Source organism: Vombatus ursinus, unplaced genomic scaffold (assembly GCF_900497805.2).
Source record: "Vombatus ursinus unplaced genomic scaffold, bare-nosed wombat genome assembly UNPS02014805.1, whole genome shotgun sequence".
In the NCBI taxonomy this organism is placed as follows: domain Eukaryota; kingdom Metazoa; phylum Chordata; class Mammalia; order Diprotodontia; family Vombatidae; genus Vombatus; species Vombatus ursinus.
The window spans coordinates 3,647,253-3,660,668 of NW_020954583.1; positions in this window are offsets into that span (position 1 = coordinate 3,647,253).

Below are 13,416 nucleotides of genomic sequence, written 5' to 3' on the forward strand. Positions count from 1 at the left end.
TTTGTGGGATGCAGTCAAAGTAGTATATAGGGGAAAATTTGTTTTCCTAAAATCTTATATCAACCAAATGGAAAAAAAAGAAGAAATCAATGAATTGAGCATGAAATTTGAAAAAAAATAATAGAAAAAGAACAAATGTGTTTGTTTTGGTGAGACAATCAGGATTAAGTGACTTGCCCAGAGTCACACAGCTAGTGAGTATCATGTGTCTGAGGCTGGATTTGAACTTAGGTCCTCCTGACTCCAGGACTCTACCCACTGCACCACTTAGCTGCCCCAAAGAATAAATTTTAAATCTCCAACTGAGTACCAAATTAGAAATCCTGAAAATTGAAGGTGAGATTAACAAGATTGAAAGTAAAATATATATAAACTATTGAGCTGGTAAATAAATCCAAGGAGCTGGTTTTATGGGGGGAAAAAAGATAGAAAAGCCATTGGTTGAATTGGTTAAAAAAAGAAAGAAAAAACCCAGATAACCATATCAAAAATGAAAAGGGTGAAATCACCACCAAAGCAATCATTAGGAAAGATTTGCCAAATTTGATGCTAATAAATCTGAAAATCTGAGCGAAACCAATGAATATTTATGAAAATAAAATTACCTAGATTAACAAATCAGGAAATAGAATACCTAAATAATCCCACCTTAGAAAGAGAAATTGAACAAGCCATTAATGAACTCCCTAGTTAAAAATCCCCAGGGCCAGATGGGTTCACAAATGAATTCAACCAAACATTTAAAGAACAATTAGTTTCAATACCATATAAACTATTTGGAAAAAAATAGGTGAAGAAGAAGTCGTACCAAATTCCTTTTATGACACAAATACAGTGCTGATACTTAATCTAGGAAGAGTTAAAACAGAGAAAGAAAATTATAGACCAATTTCCCAATGAATATGGATGCAAAAATTTTGAGCAAGCCACCAGCAAGTCAATTACAGCAATATATCTTAAGGATTATACACTATGACCAGGTGGGATTTATACCAGGTATGCAGGGTTGGTTCGATATTAGGAAAATTATCAACATAATGACCATATGAGTAAAAAAACCCAACGGAAATCATATGATTATCTCAATAGATGCAGAAAAAGCTTTTGACAAAATACAGCACCCATTCCTATTAAAAGCTCTAGAGAGCATAGGTATAAATGAAGTTTTCTTTAAAATGACTAATAACATCTATCTAAAATCATCACCAAGCATTATATGTACTGGGGATATGCTACAAGCATCTCCAATAAGATCAGGGTTCTAACAAGGATGTACACTATCACCATTGTTATTCTATAATGTACTAGAAATGTTAGATTTATCAATAAAAAAAGAAAAACAAATTGAAGGAATTAAAACAGGCAATGAGGGAAAAAACTATCATTTTTTGCAGATGATATAATGTTATGCTTAGAGAACCTTAGAGAATTAACTAAAAACTACTTGAAATAATTAACAATTTTATCAAAGTTTCAGGATATAAGATATACCTACAAAAATCCTAAGCATTTCTTTATATGACCAACAAGTCCCAGCAGCAAAAGATAGAAAGAGAAATTCCATTTAAAATAACTGTGAACAATAAAAAATACTCTAGAGTCTATTAGCCATGACAAAACCAGGAAATATATGAACACAATCAGAAAACACTTTTCACACAAATAAAGTCAGATCTAAATAATTGAAAACATATAAATTGCTCATGGTTAGGCTGAGCCAATATAATAAAAATAACAATTCTGCCCAAACTAATTTACTTGTTCAATGACACACCAATCAAACTACCAAAAAAATTATTTGATAGAACTAGAAAAAACAACACCACCACCAAAATTCATCTAGAAAAACAGAAGGTCAAAAATATCAAGGGAACTAATGAAAAAAACATACAAAGGAAATTGGACTAGCAATACCAGATCTCAAACCATATTATGAAGCAATAGTCATCAAAACTATCTGGTACTGGACTTCTAGGAGCCAAGATGGCAGAATAAGCAGTAAATTGCTGTAACTCTCCCATATTCTCTTTCATAAAACCATAAAATAGCACCCCAAAACAAATCCTGGAACAGCAGAGCCAGGAAAAAGATGGGGTGGAGCAGTCTTTTAGCCTGGAAAGGTCTGTCTCACTCAGGTAAAAGGGGAGTGCATTCCAGGACAGGAAGCATCCCAGCAAGCTGCACCTCAGCAAACCAGCAGGACACCGTTAGCCCCAGTTTGGTGGAGTAGGCAAGCGCCAACACTAGAACTCCCCAGGGGAATTGGCAAACTCCAGCTTGGAGAACCACTGTGTGCTTCAGTGCAACCCAGAGCTGATGAGCATCTTCTGGCTACCAGACCACCTCATGCTTCAGCACAGCCCCAGGTACACAGGAGTCCCCCAGTGGCCAACCCTTCACATGCTTCAGTGACACAGAAAAACCCCACCTGGCCTCAACACATGTCAGACATCACCACTAGAACCCCAGCTCAGCACCAGGTGAGCTTCCAGACCTCTACAGTCTCCAGCTGCCAGCACCTGAGGCCCCAGTGCATAGTGCTTCCTATGCTTCAGCAGGAGAGATCAACTTTAAAAGCCATTAAATAAGATGTGCAAGAAATAATAATGAGCATTGACCATATAAAGTTACTATAGTAACAGGGAAGATCAAAACACAAACTCAGAAGAGGACAACATTGTCAATATACCAACATCCAAACTCAAAGGAGAATATGAATTGATCCAAGCCTTCTTGTGAAAAGCTCAAGAAGGATTTAAAAAGCCAAATAAGAGAGGTAGAAGAAAAAAATAGGAAAATAAATGAGAGGTATGCAAGAGAGAGTCAACAGTTTGGAAAAGTAAGGACAAAAATTGACTGAAGAAAATTCCTTAAAAAGTAGAATTGTCCAAATAGAAGAGGAGGTACAAAAGCTAACTGAAGAAAATAATTCTTTAAAAATTAGAATTGGGCAAGTTGAAGCTAATAAATTATCAAGAATCAAACAAAATCAAAAGAATGAAAAAATAGTAAAAAAAATGTAAAATATTGTATTGGAAAAACAACTGACCTGGAAAATAAATCTGGAAGAGATAATTTAAGACATATTGGATTATCTAAAAGCCATGATCAACAAAAGAACCTGGACAGGATCTTTCAAGAAATTATCAAGGAAACTGCCCTGATATTCTTGAACCAGATGGTAAAAGTCATTGAAAGAATCCACCAATCACCTCCTGAAAGAAATCTCAAAGTGAAAACTCCAAGGGATATTATAGCCAAATTCCAGAATTATCAAGTCAAGGAAAAAATACTGCAAGCAGCCACAAAGAAACAATTTAAATAACATGGAACCACTGTCAGGATTACATAGGACTTAGCAGCTTCTACATTAAAGGATCAGAAGACTTGGAATATGATATTCCAGAAGGCAGAAGAGCTTGGATTACAACCAAGAATCAACTACCCAGCAAAACTGACCATAATTTTTCAGGGGAAAAGATGGATATTCAATGAAATAGGGGACTTTCAATCATTTCTAATGAAAAGATCAGAGCTAAACAGAAAATTCAATCTTCAAATAAAAGACTCAAGAGAAGCATGAAGGGGTGGAGCCAAGAAGGTGGAGTAAAAGTAGTGACTTGCTTGAGCTCTCCCTCAAACCCAACACTTTTTACACAAATGAAGACAGATTTAAACAAATGGTGAACTACAAATTGCTCATTTATAGGCTGAGCCAATACAATAAAAAATAACAATTCTACCTAAATTAATTTAATTATTCAATGCCACACCAAATTACCAAGGAATTATTTTATAGAGCTAGAAAAAATAGTAACAAAATTCATCTGGAAAAACAAAACATCCAGATTATCAAGGGAGCCAATGAAAATAAAAAGATTAAAAAATATTTTTTGAATCCAGATTTTAAACCATATTACAGAGCAGTGATCATCAAAACAATCTGGCACTTGCTAAGAAATAGAGTGGTGGATCAGTGGAATAGATAAATAGATATATAATAGACAGTATTAAATGACCATAGTAATCTAGTGTTTCTCTGATAAAAGCCTCATTTCTGAGATGTATAGGGAACTTAGTCAAATTTAAGAAAATAAGAGTGATTCCCAAATTGATAAATAGTTAAAAGATATGATCAGGCAGTTTTCAGAACAAAAAATCAAAGTTATCAATAGGCACATAAAAACATTCTAAATAATTATTGATTACAGAAATGCAAATTAAAACAACTCTGACATACCACCTTATACCTATCAGATTGGCCAACATGCAGAGAAGAAATATGACAAATGCTGGAGTGGATGTAGCAAAATTGGAACATTAATGCACTGTTCGTTGTGTTGTGAATTGATCTGACCATTTTTGAGAGCAATTTAGAACTATGTCCAAAGGGCTATAAAGCTCTTTGACCCAGCAATACCACTACTAGGTCTATATCCCAAAGAGATAAAAGAAAAGAGGAAAACTTTTATTTGAACAAAAAATTTTCATAGCAGCTCTTTTGTGGTGACAAAGAATTGGAAATTGAGAGGATGCCCACCAGTCAAGGAATGGCTGAAGAAGTTGTGTCATAAGATTGTGATGGAATACTATTGTGCTGTAAGAAATGAAGAGCAAGAGAATTCTAGGAAGATGGTGGAGTAGGTCAGAAAATTTCAAGCTCTCAATATTTTCCCCTACAAAACAGATGAAATAGTGCATCATGGCAATTTTGAGCAGTAAAAATAAGTAAGAGTAGTGTCAGAACAGGGATCCTCCTAGGATAATTGGAGAAGATCTGACGAAAAGTCCCAGGATGAGATTTGGTCTCTGTGAAGAGCAAACACCTCTAGGGTAGGTCCTAAGTCTGTTTAAACAAGGGGCAAGCCCTGGGGTTAGCTGGATTGGGAAGCTGCCTTATACCCAGGAGCAGGAACTTTTACCCCAGGGACAATGACAGGTATCTGAACTGTGAAGATCAAGGGAACCTCTTCTGACAAGGAACTCCAGACTCAACTATGTGGCAGAGTGGGGATGAGAAGGAATCAGCATATGCCCAATGAATGCAGAAGCAGTGGGGTGGGATGCCACCAGCTGCAGGCATTTACAGGAGGCTGAAGGTCTTGGTTTCAGTTCCAGGCCAGAGAGGAGAATTGAAGGAGGATCTGAGGCCAGAGGCACCATCCCCCATACCGCAGGACTAGGGGTGATTGCAAAAACTAAGCTATTACAAATTTTAAAATGCACGGCAAAGGAGAAAGAATCCAACCATAGACAGTTACTATGGGAATAGGGAAGACCAGAGTTCATTTTCAGAGGAGGATACTGAAGCAAAGAAACCCTCTTCTACCCCAAAGAGTAATGTCAAATGGTCACCTGCCTAAAAAGAACTCACTGAAGAACTTTAAAAAGACTTTAAAAATCAAATGAGAGCGATTGAGGAAAAACTAAAAAAAAAAAAACAAAACCAAAAACAAAAACAATCCAAGAAAAATAAGATCATGAAACAAATTAGAAAAGAAGATCTAGAATCTTAAGAAAGAAAACTACTCTTTGAAAATCAGAATCAGGCAAGGGGAAGACAGCAGTTATAAGAGATCAAGAAATATATATATAGAATGAAAAAACAGAAGAGAATGCAAAACATCTCATAAGAAAAACAACTGATCTGTCGAATAGATCAAGAAGAGAAAACATAAGAATAATAGACTACTAGAAAATTATGATCAAAAATAGAATCCTGACATAATAATACAAGAAATAATTAAAGAAATTTGTCCTGAAGCATTAAAACAAGAGGGGAAAGTAGAAATAGAAATAATCCACTGATCACAACCTGAAAAAGACCCTATGAGGAAAACCCATAGGAATATTATAGTCAAATTCCAAAACCCCCAGCTTGTTAAAATATTATGAGCAACAAGAAAAAGAAAACAATTTAAATATGTTGGTGCCACAATTAGAATCACATAAGACCTAACAGTGGCAACACTAAAAGACCACAAGTCTGGAACACTATATATTGAAAAGCAAAAGAACTGGGGTTGCAGCCAAAAATATCATACCCAGCAAAACTAAGCATAATCCTGAATGAAAAAAAAATGGACCTTTTAATGAACTCACAGACTTTCAGGACATTGTTAAAAAAAAACAAACAAACTAAACTTAATAGAAGATTTGACATACAAGAGCCAAGAGAAATATAAGGATATAAGGTACACCCCAAAGACTAATTACAAGGGACTCACTAAGGACAGACTATTTACCTTTTAAATATGTAAAATTTAAAACGTGTATCTAAGATTGTTATTAGTAATTGGGTAGTTCGTAAGAAAGATTGGGGTAGACCTGAGTATGGTATGATGTTAAAAAGTAAAACCATTTAGGAACAGCTAAAAAGAGTAATTATTTTGTACAAATGAGCTGCAAGAGGAAAAGCCAACATAGTGGAATTAGATGGGGGAGCAGGGCTGTTAGTTCTGGAAACCTACTTTCATAGAGAATGGGTTCAAGAGGGAACTATTTATTTATCCATATGAGTATAGAAGTCTTCTAAATTCAGAAAGAAATAAAATACTAAGGGGATAGGGAGAGGATAAGGTAAGGATCTCTAGAGGGGAGGGTGAGGAAATAGGTTAAAGGAGGAGTATAAAAGGGTATTTATGGGAATGGGAGTATAAGGGAAGGATGCTTGGAGGGGGGTATATTAAGTAATAGGAGGGCAAGATAGTGGGTAAAGTAGAGGAGTTAGGAGGGATAGGAAATAAGAAATATGCATAAAGATAAAAACAAAGATCAGAAGTAGAATTTTTTAGGGAAAGTATATGTTTATATATGTATGTGTATATATGTATATGTGTATGTATATATCTATAGCTACATATAAATATATCTACACTTAATTGTAGCCTTCAGGAGGGGAGGAGGGAAAAAATGAAGTAAAAAGTACACAGCAGAGAACAAAAGAAAACTTACAAGGCAGCAAAGAAAAGATGGACAGCTCTCAACACAATGTGTAGTATTTATTAAATAGGCTTTCTTGAAATGGAAATTTCTTGTTATAAATTCTGAATCCTCTCTTACTTTCTGCTGTGCAGATGACATGCTTTTTTTTCCTTTTCTTATTTTGTTTTTAAGTTTCAGTATTTAAGTTTATAATAGATTTCTTTTTTTTCTTATTGTGTATTTAAGTGTTAGTAATAAAAAAGGGAAAAAAGAGTTAAAAGAAAGAAGAGGGAAAAAAGTAAAAAAAAAAAAATGAAGAGCAGACTGATTTCAGGAAAAAACCTAGGAAATTTTATATGAACTGATACCAAGTGGTTAGCAGAACCAGGAGAACATTGTCCAATGTAAAAGCAATGTTGTAAGCATGATCAGTTGTGGAAGACTTACCTACTCTATCAAGACAATGAACCAAGACAATTCCAAAGGTTCAAGCATTGCCCATCGCCACCCTCCTCACCTATTTCCCCTTCTACTATAAAAGTTCTTCCTTGAAAGCCTCTTTTATGTAAAAACAAATTTTCTTCATTCCACCTCTTTTTTATCCCTTAGTACACCTCTTTTTTTTACCCCTTCTGTTTTTTGAAGATCATCCTATCATAATCCACTCACATTCTTCTTTCTATATAGACTCCTTCTAACTACCCTAATAGTGATGATGTTCTTAGGAGTTACAGGTTATCATTTTCCCGTACAGGAATGTAAAGAGTGTAACTTCATTAAGTCTCATATGATTACTCTTTCATGTTTACCTTTTATTTTTCTCTTGAATCTTATGTTTGAATGTCAAATTTTGGGGTAAGGACCCAGGAAAAAGGTATGCATAGTTCTGTAGACCTTTAGACATACTTTTAAATTGCTCTATAGAATGGTTGGATCAGTTCACAACCCCACCAATAGTGCATTAGTGTCCCAATTTCCCCACATCCCCTCCAACATTTATCATTTTTGTTTTCTGTCTGATAGGTGTGAGGTGGTACCTCATAGATGTTCTAATGTGTATTTCTCTAATCAATAGTGATTTAGAGCATTTTTCCTATGACTGTATATAGCTTTGATTACTTCTGAAAACTGCCTTTTCATATCTTTTGACTATTTATAATTTGGGGAATGACTTGAGTTCTTATAAATTTGGCTCGAGGACATTTGAGGAGTTCTCTATATATTTAAGAAATGAGGCCTTTATTAAAGAAACTTGCTGTAAAATTTCCCTCAATTTTCTGCTTTCCTTCTACTCTTGGTTACATTGGTTTTATTTATGCAAAACCTTTTCAATTTAATGTAATCAAAACTATCCATTTTAAATTCCATAATGCTTTCTTTACCTTGCCCTTTTTAAGGAATTATTTTCTTCATTGAGCTTTTTTAGTTTTTTTTTTCCTTCTGGCCAATTCTGCTATTTAAGGAGCTCTTTTCTTCAGTGACTGTGCCTCTTTTACCATTTGGCCAATTCTGTTTTTTTAAGGTGTTATTTTCTTCATTATTTTTTGTGCCTTTTTTTTTTTTTACCATGCTGTTAATTCTCTTTTCATAATTTTCTTGTGTCACTCTCATTTCCCCCCAATTTTTCTTCAATCATTCTTATCTCTTTCTTTAACTCCTCTAAGACTTTGGTTTCTTGGGTCCAATTAGCATTTTTCTTTGAAGCTTTGCTTGTAGCTCTTTTCACATTGTTATCTTCCTCCAAATTTATGTCTTTATCCTCCTTGCCACCACAGTAGCTTTTTATGGTCTTCTTTGTTGTTGTTGGTTTTTTTAATCATTTTTTCAGACTATTTCTTGACTTTGAACTTTATGTTAAAGTTGGGAGGCACTGTTCCTAGCTTTAGGTTTTTTTTCCTGAAGCTATTTTTAGAGCTAGTTCTGGGGCTCTCCAAGTTTTTGGTACTTCCAAGATGGTGTGGTCCAGGCAAAGGTGTGATCACTGCTCTTATAGTCTGCACTCTGGTATTTACCCAGAAAAAAGTCCCTGCTCCCCTGCAGGTATTAGTGCTCCTCTCTGCCCTATAACCCAGAAATGCTTACAGGCAATAGAATTTAAAATCAGCACCAGCTGCACCCAGTGTTAGCAAAGAGTCACCTATAATCTCTTTCTGACCAGTTTTCCATTCACTTTGTTATGTTTGTGCTGAGAGCTACTGAAATTGCTGCTGCCACCATTTCCACTGTGCTGCCTCCAATGTCTACCACTGGAGCCCCTGTGGCACTCCAGACTGGTTTCCACCCCAGTGTCACAGATCTTTTCTGCCAACCTCCTTAGTTACCATAGGCTGGAAAAATGTCTCCCTCTGACCTTTTGTTGACTCTGCCTCTCCAAAATTTATTTGAGGAGTTATTTTAAAGTTGTTTGGAGGGGGATGTTCTATCAAGTATTTTTAAAGAAAAAAGAATAACTTCTCAGTTTTTCCTTCAGAAAAAAGGGCTATTACAGTACTATATGCTTCCATTTTCTTACTTTAGAATTCTCTTCATAAATTAGTGAGTGAATTACACATGTTTTTGAGTGAAAAACCACTTGCTTTAAATTTAGAAGCCTTGTATTTAAATCCTTGTTCTGTTGATTACTACCTATGTGATAGGGTCCAGGTTCCTTCTTTGTATAAAAAGTAAGTTTAGCTTAGAGCATCTCTAGGCTTCGTTCCAGCTCAAAATCTGTGAACCTTTTTCCAGCAGAATTTTTTGCACAGGAACTATGAGACCTGATTAGTTCTGAAAGAACAGAGAGATTTTGAAAAAAAGGTCCAGTCTATAAGTTGAAATACCCTCAGTGGCTATGATATGTGCAGAAAAAGTACTCCTTACAAATGTATTTATGCATGTATGTACATGTGTGTATATCACACATATACACATAGAATGGACAAAAAGACACCAAGCAATCCAGCTTATTTATATAACAACCTCATCTGTTATAAGACTCATCTCTACAGTACTAACAGATGATGAGATTCCCAGGAAGATCAAAATAGAAATTTTCATTTCACAATGTTGTCAACTCATCAGAATGGTGGTCCATAATGAAAAGTATGTTCAGAAGCTTGCAGTCATCCAGTACATAATGGAAAGAATGATGTGTGTGAAAACTTCCCGTGGGACTTTTTTTATGGCAAGTGAAACCACACCGAAAGTTGAGACTGTCAGATGAAAATAGTAGATGGCTTTTCCTCCTTCATATCTCTTCAACTCCTTTTATTTTTTAAAATTTATTGATACATTTTCTTTGCCACAACAAATACCTTGCAACAAACAGACACATTATAAGTTACATTCCTTCAAAAAAAGCTTATCAATTGTTACCAGAAGGAAGGATGTATCTGTTACCTTTGATATTGTGGAACTAACTTTGAACATTGTATTTGTTCAAATTTTGGTCTTCTCCATATTGACTTCATTAACAATGTTGTAGTTTTATTCTTTTGGCAATGCTTTCTTCATTCTATATCACTTCATAGAAGCCTTTCCATGATTTTCTAAATTTCTCATATCCATCATTCCTTAGGTTGCAGTAATAATTTATGACATTCTTATACTGTAGTTTCTATAATTTGTTTAGTCAGTCCCTAATTGTTGGACTTTTTTTTGTGAAGGACTTGATTTGTTATCAACTTTCTGTTATAACACAAAATGTTACTATGAATATTTTTGTACACATATATCTTGAGGTCAAGGGTTTGGACAATTTAATATCCATACTTGCATAATTTCAAGTTGTTTTTCAGAATAATTCAATCAACTCAGTTATTTCAGCAGTTGATGAGCATGTCTATCAATTCAACTGAATTCCACTGACTCATTAATTGCCTATAATATGATAAACATTGAGGATCTAAAGACAACAAACTAGTCCCTGCCCTCATGGAGCTTAAATTCTATTATGGATATAACATGCATAAAAAGCAATTTGTGGAGGAAGAGAAATCTACAAACTAGGGAGATCAATAAAATTTCTGAGAATAGTTGGCATTTGATTTGAATAAGAGGATTGTAAAAAGAAGTGAGAAAGAACTGCACTCTAAGCACAGGTACAAGCAGAATGAGAAGACAGTATGGTCATGGAAGCCAATTTAAGCCTGCAAAATTGTTGAAGAGGATAAGGTCTAAGAAAAGTCTATGGGATGTTGGAATTAAGGAATCATTCAATCACCTTTAAAAGAACAATTTCAATAAAGTGATGAGTGAGAAGAGAGATTTCAGTGGAGTAAGGAATAATTGTATGGAGAAAGTAAAAGTAATTAGAGAAGTAGTGATAATAACTTGAGATTCTTGATAATGTGAAGATCCTTAAAAATAGAGTAACCTCAAAGAACTATAAATTTAGAAAACAGTGGTATCAAATAAATGAGAATTTTAGAAGTTGGTTTTTAATACATAGAGTGTTTCAAAATCTATTTAATAGAGTTACTATAACCACAAATATCTTTGAATAATAATTAAAAGCTTGACTTCTTTTATTTATTCTTTATTTTTTATTTTTATTTTTATTTTTTATTATATTTATTATATTATATATAAATATTATATCATAATATTTATTTTATTATTATTTATTTATTCTTTTCTTAAAATTATAAGCATTGGGCCTTGTTTATTTGGAAGTTATAATACTAATTTAAATTTTTTTGTAGCATACACATGTCAATATTTGTTTTATTAGCATTAGAAATTAGGCCACATTTACATTTGTTTACTGAGATGCACATTAAAAAAATCAATTTATAAGGTTTTGTAAATGACTACACGAGCCACACCTGTTTTACATTTTCTAAAACCAAGTCTAAGCACTACAAAAAACAAAAAGCTGTAGAAAATAGCTTGCATTCTGACTGCAAAAAGAAATTTAAATACTCTTTATGACAAAGTTGTAAGGTTTATCTTACAACTTATTCAAAATAAAGAGTTTTTTGTGTGCACTTTAATGAACCCCAGGTTAGATTCACTTCCCTTAACATCATGCTTAATTATAATGGTAATTAAGGATACTGGTTAATTGTAAAAAAAAAAAAGGAATTAAAAAATAGGTTTTTTGATAATTCTATTACCAATAGTTTTTTTTTTCCTTCAAAACTTTCTGATGATGAGATTCAAAACCATTCAGCAAGTCAGTGGGAGATCTGAGTGAAACCAATGCTCTAACTCATATTACTGTGGTGTAGTGGAAAGACCATTAGATTAGGGTCAAGAGAGATCTTGGTTTCAATCCCATTTTCCACATTTACTTGGGGGTGGAATGGTAAAGGAGGAAAGATTAAAAATAGAATGACATCAAAAACTATACAAATCCTAAGGTATTTAAAAGGATTTATGTTTATGTAGCCTTAGTGGATAAGATATAATTACTCTCTGAATAACAACAACAATAATAAAATGACAGCAATAATGACTGACATTTGTATAGTATTTTAGAATTAGCAAAGCATTACATATGTATATGTACATATATGTGCATATATATACACAGTCTCATTTTATCTTCACAACCCTATGAGACATGTATAATTATTACTCCCATTTTAGAGATGAGGAAATGAAAATGGAAAGAGATTATGTGATTCACCCAAGGTCATGGAGCTAGCAAGTGTCTGAGGCAGTATTCAAGTTAGTGTATCTTGTATTTTTCACAGGCAGTTTGCAAAACATTATTTTTATTTCAATTAAGAATGCACATCATAGAATCCTAAAATAGGAAGGGACCTCAAAAAGTCATTCCTTCTTAGCTTTTCTCTAAGGCATAACTTGCACTAAAGACAGATAATACCAAACTTCTTAGTCTTTACCATCGTAGTCCGTGGTTTAAGAGACACTCTAGCAATTGTTATTTTAAGAACAATATTTTAAAAGAGATCAAATCCCATTACATTTTATTTGCTAGACTAGATGTACTCCAGAATAGTTGTGTATAAATAAAATGTATATAAAGTCCCATTTTTCCTTTGATTTTCTTTATATGATAAATATTTTTTTTTGAGAAAAAAAGTCAACCCAAAGGTATAGTGCTTAAAGAACATAGGAAATTTCTTCAAACCATATAAGATGCTAATTTGATGACATAATTTCCAAAATAATTTTAAAATATCAATGTAATGCTCTTAAAGTTATTATGATGTTGGGCTCAATGGCTTAAGTGTATTAAAGAAACACAACAATGATAAGGTCAGTGAATAGAGCACATAAAACTGAAAAAGCTTTTCTACTTCTGTAAGACTCTTTCTCTTTTCTTAATTGTATCTTAACAGAAACTTTCCCTTCGTTTCTCAGGACTTATTTCCTAATACAGCACTTAAGGTAAGTTCCTGGATTTGAGAAATGAACAAGTTGATCTAGACTAAAGTAAAACCAACATTTTTATGGAACATGAACATCAAATAATAAAGAAGCATGTTTACTGAATAAATTAGCAGAAACACATGGCCATGGGGTGAAAGACAATTTAGATGA